The 18,920-nt window shown below is 36.3% G+C and overlaps 1 pseudogene; it reads left to right on the top strand.

The window, feature by feature from the left end:
• Nucleotides 1–17,551: 17,551 nt before the first annotated feature.
• Nucleotides 17,552–17,667, top strand: LOC111768714 (U2 spliceosomal RNA; annotated as a pseudogene).
• Nucleotides 17,668–18,920: the final 1,253 nt, after the last annotated feature.

Raw genomic sequence — 18,920 nt, forward strand, 5'->3', positions numbered from 1 at the left:
GTTCCTGACCTGAAGCAGCTATACAGCTAAAGACAGATTATAAGGATTTTCTCTGGGTTGAAAAAATAAGGTTTTTATATGTGTCTTCTAGACTGTCAACAGCTCTTTGATGTTTTGTACAGCTTTAGGAGGCTCTGATAGCAGCCCTGGGGTTGAACACAGCACGATCATTATCTAGCATAACCAGATGACATATGAATCAATTTTAAAGACAGAAAAAGAAGATAGGCATCTGTAAGGATAATGTGGCTGAAGATGACTTGGGATTTGAAAAAACTGTTCCCGACTACCTGCTTTTTTTTTTTTTTTCCGAAAAAGCAAATTTCAAAACCAGAGCAATGCTTTATCAAGATAACAATGAAATTTTAATTGGAAAAAATGAAAATAAAATTTAATTGAGTCAGGAACTGACTTTCTTATTTCAAATTTTTATTTATAAAAATTTTAAACATCAAGGCACATCTGACCTTCGATCTTATTTTCTTTTTAAACTGTACGTATAGGATGTAAGCTCAGTACTATTATGTTCAAAAGACAAAAGCTAAAATTAATTACTAATAGTAATTACCATCACTAAAAGAAAGTAAAATAGGGGGCCAGCCTCTTAGCATAGTAGTTAAGTTTGCACACTCTGCTTCAGTTGCTTGGGGTTTGGGGGTTTGGATCCCAGGTGCGGACCTACACACTGCTCATCAAGCCATGCTGTGGTGGCATCCCACGTACAAAAATGGAGGAAGATTGGCACAGATGTTAGCTCAGTGACAGTCTTCCTTACCAAAAAAAAAAAGAAAAAAAGTAAAATAAAGAGACTCTTATTTAAAAAATAATGAAAAGTGAATTTACCAAATAAATACTCAGCTTCAAATTAGAGAAGCTAATGACTTAAAACATTGGAAATTTAAATGTAGTCCATTTTCCCAAGTTATGGCAGACTAACTGTAAAAATAGGATCTTGGTAGAATTGTTAAAGAGTGGTCTCATACTCTTCTCCCATCCACAAACAAATTTCCTCCAGATGGTTCTAAGAATCTTCAGGGATTTGCACAGGTGCACTCCAAGAATGAATCCTCTGAGCAACTCCATGACATTCACCATCTTCCTCCTTTCCTCCTCTGGCTCATTGAGGCTTTTCTGGCTCCCATTGTTTCCAGTGTGAACAAAGCTCCCCACTGCAGTGCTGTCTGTGCTGAGACTAACAACCCCTGATTTGAAGGGCACCCATACCTGTACCAAGTTACAGTTTTCCATGAGCACCATCTCCTGTTGCTCTTGTCTTCAGCTCCAAAACTCCTGTGTACATCACTGCAAAGCATATAATTACATAATTTGTTTCGAGCTCTGGGACTTAGGCATGAATTCATGGAATAGACAACATGTTCCACTAAGCCTTTCCCTCTAACACTGGGCAATTTACCTCGAAGCAAACTTTTCATATCTCTCTTCACTTAAGATGAGTTTCTTTCCCCTCCTCTTTAAATAGGCCTACTCTACCAGCTCAAATCCTAGGGAAAAAAGCAGTTTAAGCTCAGGCTGTGACCCCAGCTACAAAAACAATTAAGTACTTCTGATGCGGGACTTGGATATTAATGAAATGATTTACTATATTAGTTTTCTTCATAACGGTCTCTATTGAACATAGATATTACACTAGACATCTTATTCAACATAGAATAAGAACAAATTCCTTTCTTGTAAGAATCTAATTTAAATTGGTAATCCAAATTTGCTTCAGAGAGGGCCCATTGCAAAGGAGAGAATCAATCAAGAATATTTAGAAAATACTTTTTATATTGAAGGCTCTGTACAAAGAACAAATGCCTTAACCTTAACAAATTTACTTTTTGTGCTAATTATTTATCTTTTGCTCTCAGCTCCAAGTCTACCCTTTAATACTCTGCTCTGGGATGCTAGGGCTAGGTCTGGAAACTACATTTCCCATACTCCCTTACTGGCTGTCTTCCTGTTAGGATCAGCCAATGGAGGCTGTTGTAACTAGAGAGCAATTGGAAGGCAGGTGAAGTAGAGACAGGAATGCTTCCTATTTGCAGTTCCTGTCAAAGAATAACAGCTACAAAATAGCCTGAATGTCTTTTGGCATATTTAGCATTAGCTGTGCCACATCCCTTCATGGCTAACAGGACTAGCCAACTGTGGCCCTTGTAAGTACTAGGCTTATGACACCTCCCTCAGAGACCTGAGTACTAGCTATATGAGGACCCTCTTCCTCCAAGCAACTAGGTTTTTTCCTCCCCACCTTCCCCCAAAGCCCAGCAGGTGTTAGCTACTTCCTCCAGTGTTCCCTATTTGCCCTTTCCGTTTTTCAATATGTATGTAAAACTACTTCCTTGAATTACATCTCTCAGTTTGAAATACCTAGCATGGTTTCTGATTTCCTGCCTGGACTTTCATGGATAGATTTTAACTAGATAGATTAAAAATACCTGGTTAGGGAGACAAACTCTACTCATGCAACAAGACGTTCAGAGAGCGATCGTTTAAAATGAACAGCTCAGAAACAATTTGCTACAGGGGTTCAGAAAGGCGAGCAATGAGTTGCTATGGGATGATTAAATACGGGCATTGTGCTTTTTAAATTTAACTTCTTTTATTCAATCTTCAACGCTGTGACCAAAGTACTATTAGTCCCATGATATGGATGAGAAATGTTAGTTCTGAGAGGCTAAACATATGTCCACATACATACAACTAAGAAAGTGGTAGAGCTGGGATTCATACCTCGGTCGGCGTGACTGTAACACATTCTTTCCGTTATCCATGTTAGTTTAGAAGGGGTGAAATTTGAGGTGAACCTTGAAGAATAGGCTTCAAATAGAATGGTCAGAGGAGAGCACTCTAATGTGAATGATAGCTAACAAAGGCATGAGATTGGGAAAATGCCAAGGGTGCCTGGGGGTAAGAAAGAAGCCAATGCAAAAGTTTGTGATGGAGGGTATGGAGATAAAGGGTGGGAAAAGTAGGTTGGGGCTGGATTAAGAAGGACCTTGGTTGGGACATGAGGAATTTAGGAATCACTTATTTTTAATCAGGGTTCAGAGAAGTGAAATGACAGAAGTGAAAAGCTAGCTGGTATTGTTGATTAATGGACTTTATCACTGATATTTGTCAAGCCACTGTTGTTATCAAAGGCTTTTTAAATAACCAACGTTTTAAAACAAAACAAGAGAAATTAAAACAAAGCAAGAGAAAAACCTACCGCCATCAAACCGAGTGATTAGAAAAGGAATTTTAGCTTTGCATAAATTTCAGGAGAAGCAAAAAAACAGACATCAAGCAAAAAATTTCTTAAAGAAAGAAACTGATTTTTATCACAGAGAAAAAAAAGAATACTTATTTATTCTTTGCTTTAAGATAAAGTCCTAAAATAATCTACATGACCATGAGAAATGAATTAAGTGCTTTTTATAGAATGGTATTATTATTTAACTAATACATCTTTAGGGGATAAAACGAATAAATTAAAATGACAAGCCAACAACACTAAATTGAGAGATACCAACAAAGCGGGCCTCCAATCAGCCTGTCAGTGGACTATTATGTTCTGTTACAAAGCTCTCCTTGAAGCAATTGGATTCAGACACATTATGGGTTAGATAGACTTTTGTGGGCTAGCCTGGAAATTCAACTGTCATTTATAACTTTGTTTCCATGGCAAAATGCCTTTGCAAGTTCCAAACAGCAGACTTTCAAATTAACTTTCGGAATATAACCCATTTGCAACTTGGGGACCACCTGTGCTTTGAATGTAGATTGTCTATTATAACCAGGGCTTTAACTCCACTGGATCTCAGAGGATTTCAAATTAGTTAGTACCTTTCTTTCAAATCCAATACCTTATTTGGGAAAAAGGAATTAAAAAAAGTAACCTACCTGGTGTGAAGAAAAGGCAAATCTAATGACTTTTTTTCCATTAAAGGCCTGATCATAAGGAAGCAAACATTTTGTCTATAAGAAGAAAGAATAAAATAATGAATTAAAAAGTATCTGAGGATTTATAATGGAAGACAGTATTTGTTTATCTTTTTGCATACAGTTTGTCTCTACAGTGCAAAGGTAACACAAAGGAAAGAACTGAGTCGATTATCCTTAAAATCTCTGCTTAAACTATTCTTAATAATGACATTTGTATACTATAGGAGAAATTTTTCTAGACTAGAATTGTAAAGATTATTCCAGTAATTTTCCATTGAACAGTACACAAAAAGATGCAGGCAAAGACCTATAAATGATACCTGATGTTAAAAATTGTCACTTTACAAGAGGGTGGATACGCTTATTCAGGAAAAGGATATGAAACATTTGATTGAATTTCCAGTTAATTTTACTCTTTCAAGTAATTTTTTTTCCTCTTTAACAAGAGAGTAATTGAAATAAATTCAAAGCAAAATAAGAAATATTTCTCTCTTCCATCAACTTGTGCTTTATTGAAGACTTGAGTTAAGCTCATTAAATTCACAGCTGATAGGTTTGGGAGGTACTCTATATATTCTGTAAAGTCTTGGTTTTCCATCAGATAGGTAAGCTAATGAATGCTGGTGTTCTTAATGAAAGCTCCCTTACCATTTCACCCTGGAGTTTTTGTTTGTTTGCTTGTTTTATAAATCAGATCTCTCCCTGGCCCATTTGTCACATAGGTAGTAGGAATAAGAGCATTTATAGGGAAATCTGAAAAAGATTCTTCTATAAATACTCTAAAATATCTTTTAAAGTCTTAGCCTGACAGTTTGAAAATTATTATCTTTATTTACAGTTTCCCTGGCCCTTTATTTTTATATATTGTTTTTTAAATACTTCATTTTGGTATTCCTCATAATGACAATTCAAAGCCATCAGCCTGACCGTCAAAAGCCCTGGATGCTAGTTACTCATTCAACGAGTACTTCCCGAAGGCCTTATGTGTAAGTGTTCTCATTGCCATTCAGTTCTACAAGTGTTTTAATTTCTATTATGGTTTTCTCCATAATCCATATAAGTATTTAGTAGTACATTTTTTTCTTTCCAAAACAATTTAAATTCACATTTTATTCTTGAATTCTAAGCTTTTTTATTTTTAATCCTGGGCAGAGAACATTTTATATAATAGCTGTTCTTCAGAGTTGTTGAACTCTCCTTGGTGACATAATATGTGGTCATTTTTTAAAAATGTGCATTTGAAAAGAATGTATTGTCTCTATTTGGTGTGAAAGTCTATTCATATTTATTGGATCAAATTTGTCAATCTCATTGTTCAACTCTTCAGTATTCTTATTAATCATTTTGAGTTTGACTCTCAGTTTAAAATCTTCTACTGAGATTGTCAGTTTGTCCATTTCTTCTTGAAATTCAGTTAGATATTGCTTTATATATTTTGGGGTTATGCTTTTAAGTACATACATGTTGAAGATTGGTGTATGTTCTTGGTGAATCATTCTTTCTTAGTATTATTCAAGGTCTCTCTTTATCTTATCAATTATTTTTGCCTTAAATTTTACTTGGGCTAATTTTATTTTTGCTATTTTTATTTTTTCTATTTGTCTGATTTAGCATATATCATTTTTTATCCCTTTATTTTTAGTCTTTCTGTGCAGTTATGTTTTAGATGTGTCACTTACAGGCAGCACAGACTTTATTTTTCATCCATTCTCATAATCTCGTGGTTTCATAGGTGAGTTTAGTTTTTTTATATTTATTGTGATTCCTTATCTATTTAGACATATTTCTATACTCTTAGTTGTATTTTCTTTTTATTATGTTTTTCTTTGCTTTCTCTCCCCACTCTACTTTCTAATGGATTAAATAAAGTTTTCCATGTGTCTCATAACTTTCTCTGCTGGCTTAGATTTTATAGATTATTTTTCTGTTCTTTTAATGGATTTATTTATTTATTTAAATTTTATTTCTATCCTCTTGCTAAGCACAATACTGATTTTGGCCTACTTTACTCTTTAGTGTATACAACTCCCTTGTTTTCTCAGTTGTCCCGTTTTGTTGCTGTTTTTGTTATATCTAAAGTTTTAATGTATTTCTCAATTGAACATAAAAATATGTATTGTGTATTAATTTAGACTCAGTTATTTATATTTACCAACATCTTTTTAGCTATTTCTGTGCTCCTTGTTGCTTCTCATATCCTATACTTTCCCTCTGGGCTCACTTTTCTTCTTGTGGAATGAAGCATGTACTTCAATAGCTCTTTTAGTGAAGGTTTATGAAAATTTTGGACTGGATCAAATGGTTCCTAACCATTTCAGACCCAGACGCATCTTTTTTTTAATTTTTATTTTTGTAAGGAAGATTGGCCCTGAGCTAACATCTGTGCCAATCTTCCTCTATTTTATGTGGGATCCCACCACCGAGTGGCTTGACAAGCAGGTCTAGGTCTGTGCCCAGGATCAGAGCCTGCAAACCTCAGGCCGCCAAAACAGAGCGTGCAAACTTAACCACTACGCCACCGAGCTGCCTCAGACACATCTTTTTATAGCGAATATTTTATAGTGCCTTTCATCACTTCAACTAAATAAAATACATAGATAATACAACAGTGTAAAATTAATAACTATATAATATATAACTTAATGTAGAAAATTTCTAAGCAATCAATACCATAACTGTATATAATACATTAGCAAAAGGAAAGTAAGTTGTAAAAAATAGTGTACATTTTGCTATGTAAATAAATGCTTGAACATGACCACATTAGAAGACGTAAAGAAGTAGTCACATGATTACACCTACTTATAATGTTTAAGTTTGGATTTAAGAAAAGTAAGATAATATTCAACTGAATATTATCAGTATTTTTACATTTTATCATTTATCTTATTTACCACTTATTTTATATTTTACTTTGTATTTGACATTTTAATAAAAAGCCTAAATATGTATACACACACCCACATATGCATGTCCATACATAGAATCACCATAAATATGATACTTACAAGGTACAGGTGTGTTATTATTTGAGACTCAAATTCCTTGAATGGCCTTGCTATTGGTGACAGAATTTTCCAAAATAGTGAACAACCTTTGGTAAATGTGGAGTCCACAGAGACCCATATGATTTGAGGAGGTCCATAAACTTGGAGGGAAAAAAATACATATGCTTTCATCCTTGATGTGATATACATGTTGCTTTGTCAAAGAATACCCTTAATGCTCTTATTCAAGCTAAGCGACAACAGCCTTCACATTAATGTATCTCTGCCTATAATTTATGTATATGTACTTGTTATTTGGGGCATTAAGGACGGAACACATAATAGTACAGTAGTCTCCCCTTATCCATCAGGGATACGTTCCAAGACCCCTAGTGGATGCCTAAAACCACAGATAGTACCTAACCCGATAGATACCATGTTTTCTCCTATACCTATGTATTTGAGGTGCAACAGCAGTTCGTGAGGTAAAACTAGCATGAATTCCTTTTCCTTCTTCACAATTTTGCAAACTGAAGATTTGTTCTTACAAGCAGATCTTAGCAACCTCAGCATAGGATGTTTTTTCTTTGCTTATTAGGTCGTAAAATTTCACCTTTTCACTTAAAAGAAGCACTTTATGGCTTTGGGGCCATTATTAAGTAAAAGAAGTGTTACTTGAACACAAGCACAGCCATACGATCTGATAACTGAGAAAGCTGCTAAGTGACTAACCCCTGGGTAGTGGATACAGTGGACAAAGGAATGATTCACATCCCAGAGGGGATAGAGCAGGACAGCATGAGATTTCATTGTGCAACTCAGAATGAAAACTTATAAATTATTTCTGGAATTTTCCATTTAATATTTTTGGACTGTGGTTGACCGTGGGTAACTGAAACCATAGAAAGCAAAACTGCTGATAAGGAGGTACTACTGTAGTGCACATTTATTTTCTTTTTTCAATATGTTGAGAACTCTGTTTCAATATGATTGGCTTACTTTGTTTTATGTATTTTCTTTTATGCCTTTAAAAGCATTATTTTTAGAAGTGAAGTCTGTAGCCTCTCTAGATTACCAAAGGAGTTTTTCACACACACACAAAATGGCTAAAATCTCAGAGCCAGAGTTTCAACATCTTTGTATTTTTCTGCCTGAGTTGACTCTGTGGGATAGGGTCAGAGCCAGGACCTCAGTGAGGGATTGTCCAAGAGGAGTGTCTGAAAGGAGTCAAAAATCAACATAACTCATAAATATAGTTAGACTATATTTCTGCAGAAATTTCTGTAGAAATATAGTAAGACTGGTAAAAGACAGGAATGCAAGAAGGTATTGACAGAATGCTCTTCCGTTTTTCGTCTATCAGGCTAGACCTGAGGTCCTCAAACTCTGGTGTGCATAAGAATTCCGAAAAGCTTGTTCAGAAACACTGATTTAACTGAATTAGAATCAGTAGGGTTTGAGTATCATACTTGTGATGCATATGACTCATCGACCAAACTCTGAGAAATCTGGGCTATACATGCACCTCTTGCACAATGTTTTAAAGGGACCAGTCAGCACCTGATACACATTCCATTTTCCTGCTCCTTTGCTCTGAAAAGTCTTTCCCTTATTTCATCCTCTTGCCGTACTTTTATTTATCTGTTAAGCCTAGAGCACATGTAGATTTCTCTACATTTGTTCCTTCCCGAATCCCTCCTCCCACCCCTCCCACAGTTCTTTATGCATTTCTCAGTGCTATAGGGATATTTTTACATTGTATGAAAATTATTTGTTTAAATGTCTGTGTCACTAGGCTGAGATCCACAAGGGCAGGGCTATTTCTATCCATCCTGGGTTGCTTTCTTTTTTTTTCCCTTCACATCTTAGATATTTGTTAACTTGAATTGAAAATGAAGAAATTCTCTTTTCATTGAGAATTCTCATAGACTTTATTCTAAAATCAGTCTCTTGTAGATTCAGACTTCTCTATCTATATGAATGTTTTACTCATTTTATCTTTTCCTCTCAGATCAAGTTTCTTGGGAATGCATACATATACATACACCTACATATATAAAAAATACCCCATATTAATTACTCTGGCAGAGAGAGTTACCTACCCAATGTATGTTCTCCTCTTACATACAAGCCATAAAAACAAAACAAAACACCTGTATTTTCCAGTGTTCCTTGCAAAAAATGTCAATCGTGTTACCCACTTCTGAGATGTAAATGGAAATTATTAGGTAGGACTTCCAGGAAAACCCTTAAAAGGAGGACAGATTTAGCTGGGTTGAACATTTTTACCCTTTCCCCTTTGATTCTCCTCTTCTTCCTATCTGGAACAAGGACACAACATTGGGAGGTAGAGTGGCCATCTTGGGACCTCAAGGTGATGAGCATGCTAGGATGGTTGATTGGAAAAACACAGGAAGCTTGGGTCCTGATTACATCATGGAGCCACTGGCCAGCTCTAGATTTTCTATTTCTATATTTCTTGCAACTAGAAAAAAACTGAAATCCTCATTTATTTAAGCTACTCTTCCTTCCTCCCCCCGCCTTTACTTCCTTCCTTCTTTTTTTTCTTTTCCTCACCCTCTCTTTTTTGGGTTTCTGCAGTAGAACACAAAACCTTGACTGATAGCTACCTGGCCTTATCAATGAGTAGGGTATGCTCCTGTTAACCTATGTTAGTGCAGCAGAAAACTAAAGAACTGTCCATTACTTGGTTGTTTATTTGACCAATATAGAGAATGAACATATATTCTATCTGACCTCTTCATCCCTAAGTTATACAGTGGCATTTATATCAATGTTGCATTTATAAAAGTCATATATGTGTGTGTATACAAAATATATGTATATATATGTGTACATATACACAGGTGTCTAAAAAGATGTTTACCACAGCCCCAAACAATTAACAGTGGTAGGATTTCAGATTATTTTTACTTCATTTCTTGTAATTTTATATATTGCTTGCATCTCCTTCATGACTGTGGATGTATCATCTTTATAACACCAAAGATAATAAAACTGCTTTAAAAAAAGTGAAGTATAATAGTAAACATGTTCTTATTAAAAACAAAATGTTTTTTCTAAGAATATTTTTAATTAAACCACACTTTGAGGGAATGAAGCAAAGGAGAAGATTTTAAGTCATCAGAAAGAACTTGAGCCCTTGGACTAATCCCTATGGGAGCTCTGAGCTGCCATGTTAAAGGCTAACAGGACCACAATGCTAGAAAGGCCACCTACAGGTGCACATCCTACCTGAGCCCAGCCTTCCAGCCATTGCCACCAAGGCACCGAGCAGTTATTGAAACCATTTTGGACTCCCCAGATCGGCCTCTTGGCAACCTGCATGCCACCAAATGGCCTCTGTCAACTCTACGTGGAAGAGAAGAATCACCAGGCTGGTCCCTGGCTTCAACTTCATGATATATAAAAAAAGTGATTGGTGTTAGAAAAAAAAGAACTTCGATTCTCACCACTCCTGTCACTTGGGCTAATGGTTCTACCTATCCAGTCACCCCCTTCTAAGGCTAGAGGCTTACTGTCCAAGGGTGGCTCTCCTACATGGTGTCTGGGGCCTGCGAGGGTTTCTCTTTGTCCTGTTCCACCTGTTTTACAAGCAGCCATCTTAAAATCTTTCTATTGTTAAACATAGGAAGCCATAAGATGATCAGTATGTTTAAGAAGAAAAAAGGAAACATTGACTAAAGTATACAGGATTTAATGTAGTTCTAAAGAGAATAGGTACTAAAATAGACACTAAAATGTACAATCATCACTGTGAAAATCACCAGGGCTACTGTATGGCAACTTCTTTGGATTTATGTAAATGGAACCTCCTGCATTTACACAACAGCAGTGGATTGGGAAGCACTTTGGGAAAACATGATGAAATATAAGGGATGCAGCTGTATTGGTCAGGGTTCTCCAGAGAAACAGAACCAATAAGATATATATCTATATATCTATATCATATATATAACTATATATCATATATATATGAGGAGATTTATTACAGAAATTGATTCACGTGTTTATAGAGGCCAAAAAGTCCCACAATCTGTATCTGCAAACTAGAGAATGAGGAAAGCCTATGGAGTAATTCAGTTGAAGTCTGAAGGCCTGAGAACCAGGGGAGCTGATGGTGTAAATTCTGGTCCTAATCTGAAGGATCCAGAACCAGGAGCACTGATGTCCGAATGGAAGATGGAAGTCCCAGCTCAAGCAGAGAGAAAGCAAATTTGCCCCTCCTCTGCTTTTTTATTCTATTCAGGCCCTCAATGGATTGGATGATGCCCACCCATATTGGTGAGAGTGATCTTCAGTGGATTGGGTGATGCCCACCCACATTGGTGAGAGTGATCTTCTTTACACATCTACCGTTCAAACGCTAATCTCTCCCAGAAACACCCTCACAGATGTACCCAGCAATAACGTTTTACCAGGTATCTGGGCATCCCTTAGCCCAGTCAAGTTGACACATGAAATTAACTATCAAAACAGCCTTCCCTCAAAGCATTTGTCATCTAGTTTTGGGAAGGCAAATATATTCAGACAGCAAGATAATCAATAAGGTTTTTGTCTTACATACAACATATGTACAATAAGTGCTATAGAATTTCAAAAATGGGAGATGATCACTGCAGGTCAGCGTGAGTTAGAAGGCTTTTGGAGAGGAAGTTATCCATTTGGTCCTTGAAGATAGGGAGGAAGTCTTATAGGTGCATAATAGGGAAAAAAAGCCTTCCTTGTTCCAAAGGAGTTCACTGAACCAGACATTCTTTACTCATTACGCCCTTAAAAATATTTTTTCCCTACCCCATCGTTTATATAGTGTTTCTCTTAGCAATAAAATTTATATTATACAAAGTATTATATATGAGGAATTGTGATTAACTTCTCAAGGGAGAAAGCAGATAGTTCAGATACGGCTGAAGTAGTATGAAAATAAATCCTTAAATTAGCTTGATCTAGAATCTGCTGTGAAATATTACATTTATAAATGAAACAAGAGCAATCTAAGGTCTTTAAAGGTTCTTATTTTCGAAGTACTTGTTCAAATCTCTCTTAGATAAATTGGTATTAGTTACTTAAAATGTTGGAAATTAGATGAGTCCAACTCAGGGAACAAGGAGCCAGGTTCTCAGACTTTTCTGATTACATGTCATCTTCTCAATACTTAGTTGCTGAATGAATAAATACATGAATAAAGAACGTGGAAGATTCAGAGGAAAAAAATTAGCAAAATCTGGTTAACACAGTCTAGTGAATATTTTGGCTGCTAAAATTGAAACCAAACCATCTTGTTTATGAATAGATGACTTAAAATTAAAAAAAAAATAAAGTTGCATGATTTCAGTGCACCTTGCTATTTCTGATTTCTTTATAGCGTGATTGTATTTTCTAGTTGTGCTAGAACTGCTTTCAGGTTAAACTTCCAATATTTTGCTGTGACTCACTGCACTCTTTAAAAACAAAGAAAGAGTAAAGGGGATGAGACCACCATCACAATGGATAAAGCAAACTAGCAATTCACAACACTGGTTTTTCCCTTGCTCATATTTTCTGTTTTTTTTGCAGTGAACTTTTTGTATACCTTTTGTAATAAGGAAAAAAAAGAATATTAAACTTTATTGAAAAATAGAGTAGATCTTAAAGGATAGAGAAGGGCTTGGGATTTTGACCAGTCATAGTACACTCTTATGATATGGGGTGATTGTGGATCAATTATTTTCTTCCTATTTTCCCCTGACATTGTACTTCAGCATGTGTCATTCAGCAGTTTAGCTGGGTTTGAGGTAAGAAGCTCTCCTGGCCTTCTGGGAACAGATTCTAGCAGGTGGTTACTGTGTTGAAAACTCTTTGAAGAAGAAAGGTATTATTTAAGTATTAAGCATTGTTATGAACATCCTGCCTTTTAAAAGCTCAAAGGGAAAGACAAAAGGACCTGTCCTTATTAGAATTTCCAATTAAACTGGGAAGGATAAATTATTTCCAAACCATCTAATCTTTCCTACATGTCCCCACTGCCCCTATCACTACATTTCAGTCAAACCCACACATGGAGAGGGGAATGAATCCAACCTCTAATTTTCCTTTTAGCTCTAATAAACATGTTTATTACAGGGTTTCCCTGCACGTTTGTTTATACACACAATCTTAGAGGAACCAGTTTGCTTCCACTAATGAGATTTAACAATATTCTCATAAGCAGTACTACTTGCTCCCCACATTGAGTGGGTAATACCAGAACACGTGGCTGTTTAGTTTAGGATCTCATAGAGCATTGTAGCAAGTCCTTTAAACTGTGATATAGTGGTGTAAATTTGTCTGGGTATAATAATCATTTCTGGAAGAGTCATCAAATATACCTTTAGAGATGAGTTACTGGGAAGTTTTTATTCTTTTACAGGGAATTAGTAACAGTCTTAATACAATTGCCAGTTAAATTAATTGAATTATGAGACCCTTTGCATGAAGTCAATTTTTATGACTTGTATGCTTGATGCCATCTCCCTTCGCCTTCAACCTTCTGAGTTATAATTCCAAAGTCATCAAGCTTTAAACTGACAAAAAAGCTCATGATTTGATGTAATTGATATTTTGAGGGGTACAAATTGAGTTTCAAAATGATGTTAAGGAATCCCAAATAACTATGAATATCTGTCACAAGTACAATGATTCGAAAAAGAGTATGTCTAATCAGATTAGAGACTCCACTGAAAGCATGATAAATTAGACTGGATAATTCAAGGATATAATTTTTGGCCCAGTGGGATGTGTTTTGAATTCAACACCAGTTATTTTTGGTAGAAAATTAACTCTGAATATTTCAAATGAAATGGCACCGTGTTAAATTACCTGTTCTGAAATGAGGACCTTCATTCTCTTCATGAGATTCTCTTTTAGAAGTACAGTGTGATAAATTAAGATTTAGACTATGTACTAAATTGAAAGTATGAAATCCCATCTTTAATTACTTGAGAAATCAAGGATTTGCAAATCCTGGTTATTCAGAGCGCTGTTTTGCTTCCATGTGTGTAAATGTAGAGATTCCATAAAGACCAAATTTTTTGCCTCATTACAAGAGTGAAGAGTTTCAGTTAAAAATATAATTTCCTTCCGAATGTATACATTAAAAAGCCTGAACTAGTTGTATTGCTAGCATTTTTGTGGCTCTAACAGCAGCCTCAAATTAAGAGTTCACTACATCCCTCAAGAAGGATCATCAAGAACCTAATGGCATCATTGAGGCTGTCACCTGGGATCTCAACTATGGGAATTGAGACAACCATCTTGAATCAATAAACTTAGTTTATTAATCATAGAATATAAACATAGGCTAAGTGTAAGGGAATAATATCAACATCTACTCAAACATAGGCTAAGTGTAAGGGAATAATATGAACATCTACTCTGTTAGTGTGGGAAACCTAGTCTTAAAAATAACTTGAGGGGGCCGGCCCCGGGGACGCAGCGGTTAAGTTCCCACGTTCTGCTTCTTGGCGGCCTGGGGTTCGCCGGTTCAAGATCCCGGGTGCGGACATGGCACTGTTTGGCAAAAGCCATGCTGTGGTATGTGTCCCACGTATAAAGTAGAGGAAGATGAGCATGGATGTTAGCTCAGGGCCAGTCTTCCTCAGCAAAAAGAGGAGGATTGGCAGCAGATGTTAGCTCAGGGCTAATCTTCCTCAAAACAAACAAACAAACAAAAACTTGGAAGTTAAGGGCAACCTAATACTAATGACTACTCTCCTGATTCTGCCCTTAAACTTTGGTCCCTCTCAGATTCTCTCTTCAGGAATAACACTTCCATTCCTCAGCTGCTAGGCATATTGGCTGCTGTTAGCTCACATTGTGTTTCTTACTGGAAATTGCCTTCTGCCACAGGGAACTGCCTTGACCAAGGAACCACTCCCTCTAAGGGACAGCTTGTGGCCAATGACTGGATGATAAAAGGTCCAGGCCCCGTGCTTCAATTTTGGCCAACTCAAATGGGCCATCCCAGCCCAAAAGCTCCTTAACAGATTGGCTGATGTCTCAATTGCAATAGCTTTTCGGGCCAGCTCTGCTCTCAACTGTGTTCTTTACTTCCTTACAGGTGTATCTCCTGAGAGTACCCTCCAAGTGAAGTTTTTGCAATCAACACCTCTATCCCTATTTTCAAGGAAGTCAGTTTAACACAGAGATTATCATCATGGGCTGGCCTATTGCACTGGCAGAACATGTTGCTACAGAGACTGACTCTGGTGAAAAATCTTACTACCACCACCCTGCTAAACTGGTGTTCAATATTGCCATCGTCAAACTGCTTCTTTGATTTAGTCCTAAAAGCACATGATATGTGGAAAAGTTTACACTTTTAATTAATATATGAGTTTCCTAGCACAAAACAAGACCCCAAGAAGAAGACAGTCTACTGCAGAGGTAAGATTGGATGAGCTATGGGAAAGGGAGAGGGGAGAAAAGATGTTATGCAGCCTGTGCGGGAAGAGAAGTTCATAGTGGGGTTCCCTGAGCCAGCTGGTGTTGTATGTGTGTGTGGCAGACAGAGGAATAGGGAAGGTCACAGGAGGACAGTGAGTAACCCGGAGTCAGGGATGCTGAAAGGAAGGCTGTGGAAGGGTGCTACTTGACAATTTTTGTTTTAAGATGACTGTAAAATGAAGCTGTTCTAGACAACTACTGCCCACACGTATAGTTTTCTCTTTTGAACTCCTTTTCCCACTCACTTTGGTGCTGTCTTATTTTGTCTTATGTCATTTAAATATTTAGTAGAAGTATGCCTTTTCTCATACTTTTTTGGACGCCTTATAGGACTAACTTGGAACTATACACACAATAGGGGTTCAATAAGTACCTGGTGAGTGAATGAATGACTAGATAAATGTAAGATGAAAAGATTGAGTTACAAAAGAAAAAAACGTTAGTGGTCTGAAAGTCCTAGATCTATGGTTTCAGGAATCTTTAAGATGTAGGATTTAACGTGATGTTTTTTGATAGGAAGCAATGGATAGATATATTTTTATGTTGACTGAATCCAAAGGATATTTTTGAGATGGCACTTTTAATCCCAAGTTGCTAATGATATAAACATCTTGTCATAAGAGATAACAGACTTCATGTAATTTTGGCAATTGTCACAGCTCCGTGAGAGCAGAGAGAGACCTGCTGGAAGGTTACTTGCATTATGTAAACTCTGAACCATAAATGACTTCTCTTTGTTCAGGGAGTTCCAGCCACCCCCTCCCCCCGTTGAACACAACGTTCTGCCTTATGACAGAGAACAAAGATGCGGACTGCAGAGCACTTCTGCGTCTAGAGGCCTAAATGGCTGTAAAATGACTCCATTTCCAGATGAAATGAGGAGGCTCCTATTTCTCTTGGACAAAGTCTTGATACATTCCTCTCTTCCCCTTAATCCCACTGACCAAAGTACTCAGGTAAAACATTTCTAGGAACAGTTTGAAATGGGGATAATAACCACTTCCTTTTACCACACTCCACTTTTCCAGGAAAGATAATTTCTTCTTAAATTGATGCTTATTAAGGAACACTCCACAGTTACTTCTTCCTCCAAATAAAATATCTAACTAAAAATATTAAAATCATTTTGCATGTATTCATAGAGTAACAATTGTGGGTTAAAACCTTTAGCATATGATTACTTCAAACAGATATAAATGTGAGTAAGCGTAACAGTGAACCATGTAATGATCTCTTTCTAAAAGGTTAAAGCATTGATTTCCTAGCTTCTCCCTCTTGTTCTCACCAGAACCCTTGAGTTGGTCTGCAGTGACATTATTCATTTGAAATGGGACAAGCTATTTTAAAAAAGCATATTTAAGTCACATTCAATAAATGAAGCCTATGTTGAAAATGTATTAATCATTTATAATAGTAAGAGCTTAATTGCCCAGAAACATCATTAACCTGAAATACATTAGTTACATTCTGTAGTTGGGAAAGATGGGCAAGTTACAGAAAAAATTGGTGATGATAGTGACTTACTACTAAAAGCAAATTCCAGAGAAAAAGTTTTCTTCAATAAATGGTGTGCCCTCTTTTACCCATGAACAAATATATGGTTAAATTCCCAATGTTTTATCCTATTGAGCATGTCTGAAATAATTTTGGCCAATAAAAATCTCAAAATGATCCAATGGAATTTTTTTTTTTTAAATGAAATAGCTTTCTCGTGAACTCACAATAAAATTCAAGTTACTAAATTGACTCGTTTTTTGTTTGGAATTAGGACATATGAGTTAATTACCTTTTGGAGGACATTTTAAAGATAATTTTAGTTTCAAAGACGTATGTGAAGCCTTTTTTTCTGAAGATAAGTAAGTAGTAGGGACATTCAAGTAAAATAAACAGGAAAACAAGTAGAATAAAACAAAACAAAATAAAAATATCATTAGCATTACTGGAGGATAATTTTGTCACACTGTGTGGGGGCGAGGAGAGAGTGAAGGCCATGCATTCAAATAATTGAAATTCAAATATTAAAATGCAGGCTGTTTATGAGGATTAATAACTGGAATTGTGTTCATGTCACATTATTCTTTACTAGTTCTTGTTTCTCAAACCAATGCAAAATAAAGTCAACAAAACGTTTACAGATTTATGTTGTTCTTATCGCTTCTCGGCCTTTTGGCTAAGATCAAGTGTAGATTTATGTTATTCTTGACAGATTTCTTCATGAGGTAAATATAACAATAATTAATAAATGTCTAATTGTACCTGAATCCTTGTGCTCCAAGAACAAGAATGAAATAATGAACTGGAAACCCAGATCTGCAGTTTGCGAAGGGAAGTTGGTCTAAGTTTTTGACAGAATGTCCAACAAACTGATAAATTTGAATTTTTGAGGTAATAGAGGATTTCCTTTTGAAGAATGGAGAGACCACGTTTGCCTTCTTATACGTGAGATCGTACCCGTGAAGGTGATTGAGGTCAACAGGTAGGGATGTGCTATAGTCCGTGAACCAGAGCAGGCTTTGAATGGCTCTGTGACAGAAGTTTTCAGCTATGCGTGTCATTTAATTTTAAAATTTTAATTAAGTGAGCAGTTAAAATGGCTCTATTCTAAAGTTGAACTCATAATTTGCCCCAAATTTTCAATTCTTGCCTATCTGATTGCTCAGAGTTTGTGTTATTTTAATGAAGTAAATGAAGTTACTTCCTTTCACTATGATGTATAAAATGCCTTCTACTACTTATTAGTCATTACCTTGGACTACTTTTCTTCCTGTGTGGCTCTCTATCTTTTCTGTGTTTAATCTAATTGTTCTGGCCAGCTGCTGTGATCTGTTGGGTTGTGAAGATGGGTAGAATAATTTCTTAATTGGGGTCTGAACTGAAAACAGCTTTACTGTTAGGCAGAAACAAGGGTGCCACAGCAGCTTCTGGGTCAGATTGTTAAACACAGTTGTGGTTACCCAGGGACGTTTATGCTTAAACTGTTCCAGGGCCAATGTCACTCACAAGGTTAGTATGTTAAGAACCTTTCTTTTTGAAGCTATATCCCAGATAACAATGTCTCCAAATCCATGTCATTAATTGTTTCTAATGGTCAGAACCAGGACCTCCCACACTGACTTATTACAGATCTTTGCAGATGATAATGAGATTTAAACTTTACTCATTTATTAATAAATGAATATTATGAGCACGGTCCACGTGCTGTATCCTGTACAAGAAGCTGAGAAGCCAAAGATGGAAAGACACGTCTTCAGTTGTGTTTTTCGGTTCCCATTTTGCATGCCACTTTTCTATCCTGTGTTCCCAATAGGCTTTATAAAATGAAGAAATAGGTCTGCAATGCTTGCGCTTGTGGATAAGGAGCTAAGCCTCTCTCTTAAGGTAAGCAAAAGAAGACTTCGAAACAAGTGCTACTGAACTTATAAACTTACAAATTACTGATGGTATTGGAGAGCTCTTCATTTCAAGATGACGATTGTATGGTATTCCAAGACAATCAATAAAGGATTCAATTATATTTCC

The sequence above is a fragment of the Equus caballus genome, chromosome 17, assembly GCF_041296265.1.
Source record: "Equus caballus isolate H_3958 breed thoroughbred chromosome 17, TB-T2T, whole genome shotgun sequence".
Lineage (NCBI taxonomy): Eukaryota > Metazoa > Chordata > Mammalia > Perissodactyla > Equidae > Equus > Equus caballus.